Source organism: Hemitrygon akajei, chromosome 4 (assembly GCF_048418815.1).
Source record: "Hemitrygon akajei chromosome 4, sHemAka1.3, whole genome shotgun sequence".
In the NCBI taxonomy this organism is placed as follows: Eukaryota; Metazoa; Chordata; class Chondrichthyes; order Myliobatiformes; family Dasyatidae; genus Hemitrygon; species Hemitrygon akajei.
Genome location: NC_133127.1, coordinates 123,256,254 through 123,271,096, shown reverse-complemented (window position 1 = coordinate 123,271,096; position 14,843 = coordinate 123,256,254).

Below are 14,843 nucleotides of genomic sequence, written 5' to 3'. Positions count from 1 at the left end.
TTGGTCTCAATACCATCGACTTCCTGGGCCACAGGATTACTAAAGATGAGGCAACACCTCTGCCCGCCAAGGTAGACGCGATCCGCCACTTTGTCCGACCCAACATGGTCCAAGGCCTGCAGGAGTTTGTTAGTATGGTGAACTTCTACCACCGTTTCCTCCCCTCAGCAGCCCGTATCATGCGCCCTTTGTACACCCTGATGTCCGGTAAAGGCAAGGACATTACTTGGGACGAGGAGGCCGCGGCCGCTTTCGTTAAAGCCAAAGAAGCCTTGGCAGATGCTGCGATGCTGGTGCACCCCAGAACGGACGTTCTGACCGCACTCACGGTGGACGCATCCAACACAGCAGTCGGTGGGGTGCTGGAGCAACTCATCGAGGGGCGCTGGCAACCCCTAGCATTCTTCAGCAAGCACCTACGACCACCCGAACTCAAGTACAGTGCTTTCGACCGGGAGCTGTTGGCACTGTATCTGGCAATCCGGCATTTCAGGTACTTCTTAGAAGGCAGGCCGTTCGCCGCATTCACAGACCACAAACCGTTGACCTTCATGTTCACGAAGGTGTCCGATCCCTGGTTGGCTTGCCAGCAGCGACATCTGTCCTACATCTCCGAGTACACGACGGACATCCAGCATGTCTCGGGAAAAGACAACATTGTGGCGGACGCACTCTCCAGACCAGCTGTCCAGGCCCTGTCCCTGGGGGTGGACTACGCAGCACTGGCGGAGGCGCAGCAAGCAGACGACGAGATGCCCAGCTACAGGACCGCAGTCTCGGGTTTGCAGCTGCAGGATTTTCTCGTAGGCCCAGGTGAGAGGACCCTCCTGTGCGACGTGGCTACCAGCCAACCTCGCCCCATCGTCCCGGCAGCTTGGAGGCGGCGAGTTTTCGACTCCATACACGGTTTGGTGCACCCATCTATCAGGACAACCATCCGGCTGGTCTCCAGCAAGTTCGCGTGGCACGGACTTCACAAACAGGTCAGTGAATGGGCCAGAACGTGCGCGCAGTGCCAAACAGCCAAGGTGCAGCGGCACACTAAAGCCCCGCCGCAGCAGTTCGAACCCCCTCACCAGAGGTTCGACCACATTCATATGGATATCGTGGGCCCCCTACCAGTGTCCCGTGGAATGCGGTACCTCCTAACTATGGTAGACCGGTTCACGAGGTGGCCAGAGGCGGTCCCGCTCACCAACACATCTGCCGATTCCTGCGCCCGAGCACTGATTGCAACCTGGGTAGCACGCTTCGGGGGTACCGTCCCACATTACCTCCGACAGAGGCCCAGTTCACCTCCAGCCTGTGGTCGGCTGTGGCCAGCCTGTTGGGAACACAGCTAGACCACATTACTGCCTACCACCCACAATCGAACGGACTGGTGGAACGCTTCCACCGTCACTTGAAGTCGGCTCTCATGGCCCGCCTGAGAGGACCTAACTGGGTGGACGAGCTTCCCTGGGTCCTGCTTGGAATTCGTACAGCGCCCAAAGAGGATCTGCACGCCTCGTCGGCCAAGTTGGTGTACAGCGCGCCCCTGGCCATCCCGGGAGAATTCATACCAGCCCCAAGGGGGCAAGAGGAAGAACCCGCAGCAGTCCTGGACAGACTACGCGAAAGGCTCGGCAACCTGGCCCCCGTGCCGACTTCACAGCACAGATGGACCCCAACCCATGTACATAAAGACCTGCAGGACTGTAAGTTTGTGTTTGTACGAAGGGGCGGACACCGGGCACTGCTACAGCGGCCGTACGAGGGGCCGTTCAAGGTGATCAACAACAACGGGTCCACGTACGTGCTGGATGTTGGGGGGAGAGAGGAGGTTTTCACGGTGGACCGACTCAAACCAGCCCATGTGGACTTGGCGCAGCCGGTCGAGGTTCAGGCACCGTGGCGCAGAGGCAGACCTCCCAAACAGAGGCTGATCCAGACTGAGGACATTGGGGGGTGTATCACCGGTTCTGGGGGGGGGGGGGTTATGTGGCGACCCACTTTCTGCGCAGGCGAACCGGCTCACAAATAGCCAGCGTGCGGGGGGAGACTTTGGTAATGCACCTCTGACGTCATTTCCGCCCACAGAGGGCGGGCACTAGGGATTTAAATGCAAGCGCTGCGAAGTTTGAATAAATAGTTTCGAAACGACTTACCGACTGCGTGTCATTATTTCAGCGCTGTGTGTAGCACATCGCTACAATGTAATGGAAAACTGTTTCCAGCTACCTTTCCTGCACTTGTTTGCTACATCTTATGCAGTGAATAGAATGCCGAAAGTGGCTTCTTAAAATCGCACACAAGGAATAGTGCTGCTTTGTTTACCTTACATTTGATTTGCTTCCGTCCGCTGCTGCTCGTAGTGGGGCATCAGGTGTTAAGTAGGCATATGCTTATTTGTGAATGCAAGTTGCTGACGTTCAAGTAGTATTTGGCCTGATTCATTTGGTAGTTTGCCCAGAAGGACCAGTAGGAATTGATAGTTGACTAGAGCTAGAAACGTAAGGTATCAGGTAGTCAACACATTTGGCAAAGGATTGTGGCAGAGTGATTTAATCACAGTGAAAATCTGCTGTAATAGATTCTGCTCTAATAACATTCACCTTATAATGAAAGGTTTCTAAATGAGAAAAGCAATTACAGTCACAGGGCTCCTAATAATCCAAATAATTTTGATAATAATATTCTAGAACGGTAAAAAACATTCAGTTATACAATTATAAAGGTGCTTACATTCAGACTTTTCCACAATACAATGAATGAGGCATTACTCAGAACCACAGAATATAACCAACCAAAATATCTGTGTAGCATTTGTGATTTTCAACAAGATACGATGAATGATTCTACATTTTATGGAAGATTATTGACCTGAAATTTCACCCCTTTTCTATCCCTTCAGATGATGCCAGTTCTTCTGAGTTTTTATAGCATGATCTATATTTTTTATTTCAAATTTCCAGCCTCACCAATATTTTGTTTACAGATAAGAACTCTATTTACAATGAAAACCCTACAGCACAAAAATAAGCCACAGACTATTGGATTGGGAGGGTGTTACAAATCACAAAAAGCACTACAGAATGGGAGACATCAGGAAAGCAGAAAATGACAGCAAAACTTTGCAAGCCGGGTATCATTTGTGGAATGAGAGCGCAGCTTCATGAGCTTTCATTGGAGCCAATTAGAGAGGGAAAGCATTGAAATAGAGAGACTGGAATCCAAAAGGGACATGAAGTGTTGAGTGCAGCTTGCCAGGCAAGAAAGGAACAAAAGCGATTTGTGTGATAGGTTGGAAAATAGGTGTGATTAACTGACTGATGGGAAGATGGTAGAAGGCAAAAAGACATAGATTATAGATTTCAGTTTCAATTTTCTTTCACTCAAGCTTTGATTCAATCTCTGGCACTGATAATAATGCTGATTGTAGGAAAGAGCATAGAATAGAATTGTTGAATGATACAGCACAGACAGTGGCTATTGTGCCTGTGACAGCTCTTTTCAATAGCTATCCATTTACTCTACTCCTCTGCTCTTTCCCCATAGTCCAGCACATTCTTCCCCTTCAAGTACGCATGCAATTGCCTTTAAAAATATCTTTGCATCTGTTTTCTTCATCCTTTTAGACTGCTTATTAAAAACCATAACATCTAGGTAGATAAAATAATTTTCATTTTCCCTCCAGTTCTCTTGCCAATTATAATACATCTGTGTCCCTGATACTATTTTAATAACCTTCAGACTCTCTGTAAGACATTATCATTCTCCCTTAAATATGGAGGACAGGACTGAATACAACATTCCACTTGAGACCTTCCCTGTCATTTATAAAGGTTTGGCCTTAATATGCACCTGTTTATGAAATCAAAGATCCTGTGTGTCTTTTAATGAATGCTCTCATCTTGAGGTGCCAAAATTCAAAAACTTGCATATAAATGAACCAAGTACCATTCTGCCTGTATACTCTTTACAATTGTACCACCTGTTTTCCTTTATAATTGCTACTGAAAACAGGTCATTTTACACATTTCAACTTTAAATTTTATCCATCTTGTATATGATTTAACACTTCTATTTGAACATTTCTATATGCAGTATTTTTATGGTTAGGTCATTTGCAAACTTTGAAATCATATTCTTATACATCCAGTTCCAGGACATGATATATATGACGATCTTTGGGAACACAACTGCATACTTCCCTTTAGTCTTCCTGCTTTGTCCTTCTTATCAATCTTTATTTCTTTACTGCTAATGTCCATTTAATGCTATGAACTTCAATTTTACTAAGTATGTTATGCAATATTGCAAATGTCTTTTAAAGCTTTATATCCTCTACAATAACAACAGCACCATATTAATCCTATTATAATGTTATCTAAAACTCAATTAGTGGAACCTACCAGCTTAGAAACTGTGGGCTGTGCAATATGCTGAAAGCCTCAGGGACCGTACTGACAACAGATGTTCCATTTGTCACCCTGGTCCTGCAGGTTAGGTTAGAGAGAGGGAGAATGCAGTCAAATATGCAGTCAGGGCCAGAGTAGGAGAGTGATGAGTAATTAGTTAAGGGCTCAGTCCCAGATTGTCAACAGCATGTCCACCTAGAGTAATGTAGAGTAGTGTATGGCAAAACCCAAGAGTCATAAAAAAGTACTGCACGGAAACAGGCCCTTTGGCCCATCTCCATGCCATGTGGCATATTAGGCCGCAACCTTACCCTTTCTTTAGCATTTGTCTTTTTTTTATGAGGCTGAGTTGCTAACTTGACGCTCAATCCAGCATGGATGGAAATTGTGCAAGAATCCAGCTAGATTCGAACCCGGGATTACTCACCTTGAAGTCTGGTATGGATGCCACTACACAACCAGCCGGACACATCTATTCCATGCCGACCCATTTAAATTGCCTAGTCCCATCGACCTGCACCGGGACCATAGCCCTCCATATCCCTACCATCCACGTACCTATCCAACTTCTCCTAAATGTTGAAATCGAGCTTGCATGCACCACTTGTACTGCAGCTCGTTCCACATTCTTACCACCCTCTGAAAAAAGAAGATTCCCCTTAAACTTCTCACCTTTCACCCTTAACCAATGACCTCTGCTTGTCGCCCTACCCAACCTCAGTGGAGAAAGCCTGCTTGCATTTATGCTATCTATATCCCTCCTAATTTTGCATTCTTCTATCAAATCTCCTCTCAATATTCCACATTCCAAGGAACAAAGTGTTAGAGGATATTGTAATCAAATTAGTATACATTGAAAATTAAGATAATGGAGTAAGGTAATGAAGCAAGAGATTTTCACAGCAAAATCAAGTGGATCTCCCTTTCAAGGGTTTGATGGACTGACTAGTCTCCTCTGACTGTACAATTCTGTCTCCCACCATTAAGCATATCTACATTAAAATGCTGTCACAGGAAAGCAGCATCCATCATCAGGGACCCCCACCACCCAGGACATGATCTCTTCTTGCTGCTGCCATCAGGAAGAAGGTGCAGGATCTTCAGGACCCACACCACCAGATTCAGAAGCAGTTATTACTCTCACCTATCAGGCTCTTGAACCAAAGGGAGTAACTTTACTGAACTCCACTTGCCCCATCATTGAAAAGTTTCCTCTGCCTATCGGCTCACTTTTAAGGACTCTTCATCTCATGCTACTGATATTTAGTTTTTATTTATTTATTTGTTTTTTTTTCTTTTTGTATTTGTCCAGTTTGTTGCCTTCAAGTAAAGACCACTCAACTCGGGCGGTCTTTCATTGATTCTGTTATGCCATAAATTTATTGAGTATGTCTGCTGGAAAATGAATCTCAGGGTTGCATATCGTGATTGATATGTACCTTGATAATAAATTTACTTTGAACTTTGAGCATGCACACTACCTCTTTTATTAATAGAAAAGTTTCAACAAGCATGGGACTTAGAAGAGGTTGCCATGGCATAGTGGTTAGAGCAGCACAATGGGCATTGGAAAGGTGCAGTGTAATCTGATGTATATGTGATGATGAAATTGTTTCAGACACACAAGCATAACACACTTTGCAAAGAGAAGATTCTCGGAAAGTCAGACAGCATGTGCGTGGCGCAGAGATCAAATGAAAGAGCTGTGATCAGTGGATACCATGATTGTCCAGGTGCCACACATGTTGCTGGTAGTGCCTAGAAGAAAGGTGATGAATTTTCTTTTTCTAAACTGAGACATAAATAGTGAAATTAATTTTGACCGGCATCTTGCCTAGACAAGAGGGGAAGCAAAAACAATGATAGTGATCAAATTAAATGAGATTGTTAAATATCAGATCATGCAGAGGAGAGGAGAGCCTTTTTGAGGTAAGCATTCCTGCAAGGGAAGTAACAGTGAACTCTTTCCAGATGTGTTGACTGTGTCATGCCTAATTATGCTTTGTAGCCTATACTACAAAAATACATATACTCTATTTACATATACATATATTAACATATACGATTTCCCAGATTTACTCTATTAACTTCAGTGTATCTAACTTTAGATTCACAGTGCTAGAAACAAACAAGTACCAGCTGCATATTTATAGAAATGTATATTTGACCAAGGATCACCTGTGCCCCTATTCTTCTTTGATCACTGCCAATCTTCTTCGTAGTTCATTATTTTTATTCTATGTAATACTAAAAATATGAGGTTACATTTCTGCCAATCTTTGCCCTTTATTGTTTCTTTTTTACTTTTTATTTAACATGTTTAACATATTTAACATATAATTCTAACATCTATCCAGTTTCTTTTATTTTAATCGCTGTATCATTATTTGATGAGGTTAAATTCTGCATTTTCTGCCTTTCCTTTGTTGCTTCTAATCTGTGCCAAACCTTCTCCTCTCTGAAGCACTTCATTGCTCATTCACTTTCAAGCTAACAATCTTTGAATACTGTACACCAGGGCCAGATCTCTTGCCAGATCCATTGACGTTAGCCAGCCCCAAGATGAGCATTTCCAGAGATTTATGCTGAGCAACAGAATACCTTAGGATGTCTCAAAGTGTTCCCTAGAAAATTAATTTAAATTATAACACTTTTGTTATGAAGGAAATGTACCGGCTATAATCCCACAAAAAGAATCGTGCCAACAACCAGCTGAGTTACTTCAATGGTGTTAACTGAGGATTAAATATTGAACAAGAAATTCAAAATTAAAAGTTCAAAGTAAATTTATTATCAAAGTACATATGTGCTAACATACACTACCAAGAGATTAATTTTTGGGGGGATTTTTATAGGGAAATATACAATAGAATTTACAAGAATCAATATATGAGCAGACAAAGGCTGACACACAACCAATGTGCAAATGAAGGAAAACTGTACAAATTAAAAATAATACTGAGAACATAGGTTGCAAAAAGTCCTTGAGAGTGAGTATGTAGATGGTAGAATCATTTCAGATTAGTGGTGATTGAAGTTATCCATGCTGGTTCGAGAGCCTAATTGTTGTACGGTACTAGCTGTTCCCAAACCTGGTGGTGTGGAACCCAATGCTTCTGTACCTCTTGCCCAATGGCAGTAATGAGAAGGGGGTCTTTGATGATGGATGCTGCTTTTCCTTGTGGCGGTGCTGGGGAGGACATTCCCTGTGATGGACAGGGCTGTATCCACCACTTACTGTTGCATTTTTCATTCTTGGGCATTGGTGTTCCCGTACCAGCCCACAATGCAACCAGTTAGAATACTATGTCAAAATATTCTAGTGACATGCCAAAGCTACACAAATTTCTAAGAAAGTGGAGGCACTGTCATGTATTCTTCGTGAAGGCTCTTACGTGCTGCTCCAGGACAAATCCTTTCATATGTTAAAGTCAAGGAATTTATAGCTGTTCATCTCTGGTCCCCTGATGATGACTGACTCATGGACCTCTGGCATCTTTCTCCTGAAGTCAATAGTCAGCTCTTTTGATTAAGAAGTTGTTGTTGTGGCACCATTCAGCTAGATTTTCAATCCCCCTCCTATACGCCAATTTGTCACCACCTTTGATTCAGCCAACCAATTTAGGGAGAACTGAACATTTTATTGGTGTCTTTTACAATTAACTCAGAGAACAATTTGGTCTTTAGTTTAACACTTTACCCAATAGATGATACCTCTGGCACTTTCTCATAGCTAGACCAAATTGTCAGCATAGTTTATGTGGTTAAGCTTTACAGATGTACAGCATTGAAACCCATAACCACATAATTCAGAGCTCAAGGAGCTTCTACATTCTTGTGGCAGATGTAGGGGGCTAAGTTATGGAAGCTTTAAAGAATATACATCTTCCATTCCTTAACTCCATGCCAATGGCTTGGTGTTTCCTAACTTCAACCTGAAAACAAAAAAAAAGCTCTGAACTGGCTTGACTTTTCCATTTCATTTGTTAGATAACTGTATAGTGTCTCTGACTGATGTGGTCAATTTGCTGACTAACTAAAGATAATAGGTCATATCTGTCCAGAATGGTTTCATATAATATCCTCACTGCTATATATTGTTAGAACATTGATCCCATTAGTCTAGAGAAAATTATAGCTCAGATGCCAGACGTGAAAGGATGCTGGACTAATTTGCTCGAGCATTCCACCTTCAATAAATTTTTCTTTCCAAAGTGAAGAGGCTGATAGAACTGAAAATGTAACCACTGTGACTCAAAGTATTGCAGTAGGTTCATTGAGCATACATCATTTTCATAGAGAGAGTCATGGTCATACATCAAGAATACAGGCCTTTCAGCCTACTAAGTTCCTGCCCATCTCCAAGCATTTATCCATATTAATCTCATCCAAACCCATTCCATTCTTCAGATTCCAGCACACACACACGCACACACTAGGAGTGATTTACAGTGGTCAAATAAACTCCCAACTTGTATGTCTTTGGGTTATGGGAACTGTGCTACACCAAGATCTATACAGCATCTGATATATACACAATTCCAAAATATGAAACAGAAGGGTTTAATCATGAAAAGATTGCTAAATAACTGTAAGCAAATGCATAATTTATATACATAAATTATGTGCTCCAGTAACCCTGCACGTACTTTGAAGTGTCTTTTCATGGGAGTTAAATGCTGCTATGAAGGGACCTCTGTTTCAAATAAGAGTGCACCTCAGTTTTGGCCTACTGCATTTTGAACTTCACAAAAAAAAAGAAGCCAGCTTTTTTCGACTCCTGAAATTGTTCTTGTTTTATATTATAAAATAATTTTTCACTATCTAACCTTAAAGTGTAAATGCAACTAACTCAGATGGCCATTTTGGCCAGTATGGATGAGTTGGATATGCTGTATGACTATAAACCTATCAAACTAAAGCAACACTGAGCTACATAGCAAACATGTTAGACAGATAAGCTTGGTCAAAAAGATTACTGATATGGTAGGAAGTAGAAAGGCAGGGAGATTTTCTGAGGGAATTCCAAGGATCATCAATTTCATAAATTGAAGGTTATCTCTGAAGGCAATGGAATTAAAAATGGATAAGTGCAGAAAGATAGAATTGGAGGAATGCAGATATCTTGAGAGTTATAGGGCTAAGAAAGTTATAGATGCGGGGGGGGGGGGGGGGGGAAGCATGGCAATGAGGAATCTAAAAACAAGCATGAGGGATTTTAATTTTGGTGCTCTCCTGAACCAGTTGGAGAAGTATGAGGACTTGATTCACGTTGGAATATGAGCAGGAGAGTTTAGGATGAGTATAGGTCTATGGTACAATAGAGATAGGAGGCAAGTCAGGACTTGTATGAGTTTAGGGACAACAAATGATCTGAGCCAGGGACGGAGTTAGGCCATTACCAAGATGATAAGCGATGCTTCTAGTGAATAAATAGATATATATCTATTCTAAATTCATCTTGAAATCAGATCTGTTACATTAAATCATGCTCCAATTGCACTGCTGTTGAACTGTAATTATATTATTAATATATTCACCCATCTAAAGCACCTCAAAGGACTGCTGTGCAGACAGCAAAGACTTAACCACCACAGCTGGGTTAACATCAGGACTCAGATTTTCTACAGAAGCCATTAACAGATAAAATCTTTTTTGAATATGTTCTTGAGTGAGCGCAGTTATGATATCGCCAGAGGGCGGCTTCTTTGAGCTCATCTGCGAGGCAGCTTAACTTCATCCCTTAAATGTCTGTTTTTTTTCTTTTCAAGTTGGATGAGGTTCTGTTGGAGTTCGTGACCTACAGCTGCACTCAGACTGCGGTTCTTTATGGTGATGGTTCCCACTTCTGGAGCTCACTGACTGGCTTTTTTCAATATCGCCCGGACGTGGCCTGGAAGACATGTGCCTTGGGTGTAAGGCCCTGTGGCTGGTCCACTTCCATACCGCCGAGCTGACTGAGGCATCGCCGGAGAAACAGAACATTGCCAACAACAGATTGGCTGTCGGGGGCCTCTGTACTCGGGTGATTGCTCTCTCCCTCTTTCTCGATAGTGGGGGTGTGTTTGCTGCTGATTCTCAGGTCAGAGAAACTGGGAATAAAAGCAACATGGCAGACTGTAACATTGTAATCGGTGAATTGTTCTGTTTTGTTGGCCTCCCCTCTCACTGTGAAAAAGAGGCAACAGCGCTCTATCCTTTGTTAGGGAGAGAGAGACTATGGCATGCAGTCCGAGGGGGGAAAGCGAAAGAGAGTAGACAGGTAGTGCAGAGCACCCCGTAGCAATTCCCCTGAATAATAAGTTTACCGTCCTAGATGCTGTTGGTGAGGACGACCGACCAGGTGTGAGCCACGGTGGCAGGGCCTCTGGCACTGAGTCTGACCCTGTGGTGCAGAAGGATGGGACAGAGAAGAGGAGAGCTGTCATCATTGGAGACTCTATAGTCAGGGGAGCAGACAGGAGATTTTGTGGACGTGAGAAGGAAACCAGCATGGTTTGTTGCCTCCCGGGTGCCAGGGTCCGAGATGTCTCTGACCGGGTGCATGACATTCTGGTACGAGAGGGAAAGCAACCATAAGTTGTGATACATGTTGGTACCAACGACATAGGCAGGAAGAAGGATGAGGTCCTGAAGTGTGAGTTTCGGGAACTAGGCAGAAGGCTGAAGAACAGGACCTCAAGGGTGGCATTCTCAGGATTGCTGCCAGTGCTACGTGATAGTGATGTTAAGAATTGGAGGAGATGGCAGTTGAATGCATGGCTGAGGAGTTGGTGCAGGGGGCAGGGTTTTAGAGTTTTGGACCATTGGGATCTCTTCTGGGGAAGGTGGGACCTGTACAGATTGGATGGGTTGCACCTGAACTCAAGGGGGAGCAATATCCTTGCTGGTAGATTTGCTAGCATGGTTCGGGAGGGTTTAAACTAATTTGCAAGGGGGATGGGATGCGGAGTGATAGAGTAGTGAAAGAAGTGCATGGAGTAAAGCCAGATCTAACATATAGAGAGGCTTTGAGGAAAGAGCAGCAGAATAAAGGGTATAAAGGTAGTAAGGTAGAAGGGCTAAAGTGTGTGTACTTCAATGCAAGAAGCATCAGGAACAAAGGTGATGAACTGAGAGCTTGGATACATACATGGAATTATGATGTAGTGGCCATTACGGAGACTTGGCTGGCACCAGGGCAGGAATGGATTCTCAATATTCCTGGATTTCAGTGCTTTAAAAGGGATAGAGAGGGGGGAAAAGGGGAGGAGGGGTGGCATTACTGGTCAGGGATACTATTACAGCTGCAGAAAGGGTGGGTAATGTAGCATGATCCTCTTTTGAGTCAGTATGAGTGGAAGTCAGGAACAGGAAGGGAGCAGTCACTCTACAGGGGGTATTCTATAGGCCCCCTGGTAGCAGCAGAGATACCGACGAGCAGATTGGAAGGCAGATTCTGGAACGGTGCAAAAATAACAGGGTTGTTATTGTTACGAACCCCGTAACTGGGTCACTTACCAGCAAAGATGGAGAGGTCCGTTGAAGTCTGATACTATTTTTAACAGTATTTATTAGTAAAAAGACACAAAAATAATATCAATGCAAACATACAGATAATATACGTCGTCAATACTAAATCTGAAAGTATGGGTATAATAATAATCAATAAGAAATAAGCTCTATCGTTGTCTAGGGGATAATGTATTGTCTGATGGAAATATAAAAGTCACTCAGTTCATGCAGGCTTCAGCCTTTGGTTTGCTGGCTTCAGCTGGGTTTGCAATTGTTGAAGAGAGAGAGATTTTGAGAAAAGAAACTTGCCAGCTTTCCTTGATCTGATCTTGATCCGTTTTCGTCCTTTAGCGAGGCCGTTCCGTGGAGGACTTGTCATCCAGGCAAGGATGGACACACACACACAAGCCCCCACCGGTCTCATACGTTTCTCCTGGTGTGTCTGAAGGGGTTGTTCCCCAGACCCTCTTTTATCCTTACTCACGGGGTCTCAGATGTCAATCAGGTTGGGATTATGCAATCCCTCAACCAGCCCAATCAGGTCATCCCCTGAGGGCTTCAATGAATAGTACAGTACTCAATACACAATTCTGTCTCCAAGAGACAATGGCCGTTATCTGTGGCTTTGTCTTGCTGAGGGGCCAGGACACATTCCAAAACCTTGAGGATTCTCTCTCATTTCCTGGGTCCAAGACCTGAATTAATAGCGATCTTGCGATTCTCAAGAAGGAGGGGGCGACTTTGTACCCTTCAGCCCCTCAGAGTTGTGGCACATTCGTAACATTATCATGGGTGACTTTAACTTCCCTAATATTGATTGGCACTTGATTAGTTCCAAGGGTTTAGATGGAACAGAGTTTGTTAAGTGTTTCCAGGATGGATTCCTGTCACAGTATGCTGACAGACCGACTAGGGGGAATGCCATACTAGATCTGGTATTAGGTAACGAACTGGGTCAGGTCACAGATCTGTCAGTGGGTGAGCATCTGGGGGACTGATAGAGTTCTTTGAGGAGGTGACCAGGCATATAGATGAGGGTAGTGCAGTGGATGTGATCTACATGGATTTTATTAAGGCATTTGACAAGGTTCCACACGATAGGCTCCCTGACCTTTAGCATTATCATGGAAAAGGATAGAATCAGAGAGGATAGGAAAATTTTTAATTGGGGAAGGGCAAATTATGAGGCTATAAGGCTAGAACTTGCGGGTGTGAATTGGGATGATGTTTTTGCAGGGACATGTACTATGGACATTTGGTCGATGTTTAAGGATCTCTTGCAGGATATTAGGGATAAATTTGTCCCGGTGAGGAAGATAAAGAATGGTAGGGTGAAGGAACCATGGGTGACAAGTGAAGTGGAAAATCTAGTCAGGTGGAAGAAGACAGCACATATGAGATTTAGGAAGCAAGGATCAGATGGGTCTATTGAGGAATACAGGGTTGCAAAAAAAGGAGCTTAAGAAGGGGCTGAGAAGAGCAAGAAGGGGGCATGAGAAGGCCTTGGCAAGTAGGGTAAAGGAAAACCCCAAGGCATTCTTCAATTATGTGAAGAACAAAAGGATGACAGGAGTGAAGGTAGGACCGATTAGAGATAAAAGTGGGAAGATGTGCCTGGAGGCTGTGGAAGTGAGCGAGGTCCTCAATGAATACTTCTCTTCGGTATTCACCACTGAGAGGGAACTTGATGACGGAGAGGACAATATGAGTGAGGTTGATGTTCTGGAGCATGTTAATATTAAGAGAGAGGAGGTGTTGGAGTTGTTAAAATACATTAGGACAGATAAGTCCCCGGGGCCTGATGGAATATTCCCCAGGCTTCTCCACGAGGCAAGGGAAGAGATTGCTGAACTTCTGGCTAGGATCTTTATGTCCTCATTGTCCACGGGAATGGTACTGGAAGATTGGAGGGAGGCGAATGTTGTCCCCTTGTTCAAAACAGGTACTAGGGATAGTCCAGCTAATTATAGACCAGTGAGCCTTACATCTATGGTGGGAAAGCTGTTGGAAAAGATTCTTAGAGATAGGATCTATGGGCATTTAGAGAATCATGGTCTGATCAAGGACAGTCAGCATGGTTTTGTGAAGGGCAGATCATTCCTAACAAGCCTGATAGAGTTCTTTGAGGAGGTGACCAGGCATATAGATGAGGGTAGTGCAGTGGATGTGATCTACATGGATATTAGTAAGGCATTTGACAAGGTTCCACACAGTAGGCTTATTCAGAAAGTCAGAAGGCATGGGATCCAGGGAAGTTTGGCCAGGTGGATTCAGAATTGGCTTGCCTGCAGAAGGCAGAGGGTCGTGGTGGAGGGAGTACATTCAGATTGGAGGGTTGTAACTAGTGGTGTCCCACAAGGATCTGTTCTGGGACCTCTACTTTTTGTGATTTTTATTAACGACCTGGATGTGGGGTTAGAAGGGTGGGTTGGCAAGTTTGCAGATGACACAAAGGTTGGTGGTGTTGTAGGTAGTGTAGAGGATTGTCAAAGATTGGAGAGAGACATTGATAGGATGCAGAAGTGGGCTGAGAAGTGGCAGATGGAGTTCAACCCGGAGAAGTGTGAGGTGGTACACTTTGGAAGGACAAACTCCAAGGCAGAGTATAAAGTAAATGGCAGGATATTTGGTAGTGTGGAAGAGTGGAGGGATCTGGGGGTACATGTCCACAGATCCCTGAAAGTTGTCTCACAGGTAGATAGGGGAGTTAAGAAAGCTTATGGGGTGTTAGCTTTCATAAGTCGAGGGATAGAGTTTAAGAGACGTGATGTAATGATGCAGCTCTATAAAACTCTGGTTAGGCCACACTTGGAGTACTGTGTCCAGTTCTGGTCACCTCAGTATAGGAAGGATGTGAAAGCATTGGAAAGGGTACAGAGGAGATTTACTAGGATGCTGCCTGGTTTAGAGAGTATGCATTATGATCAGAGATTAAGGGAGCTAGGGCTT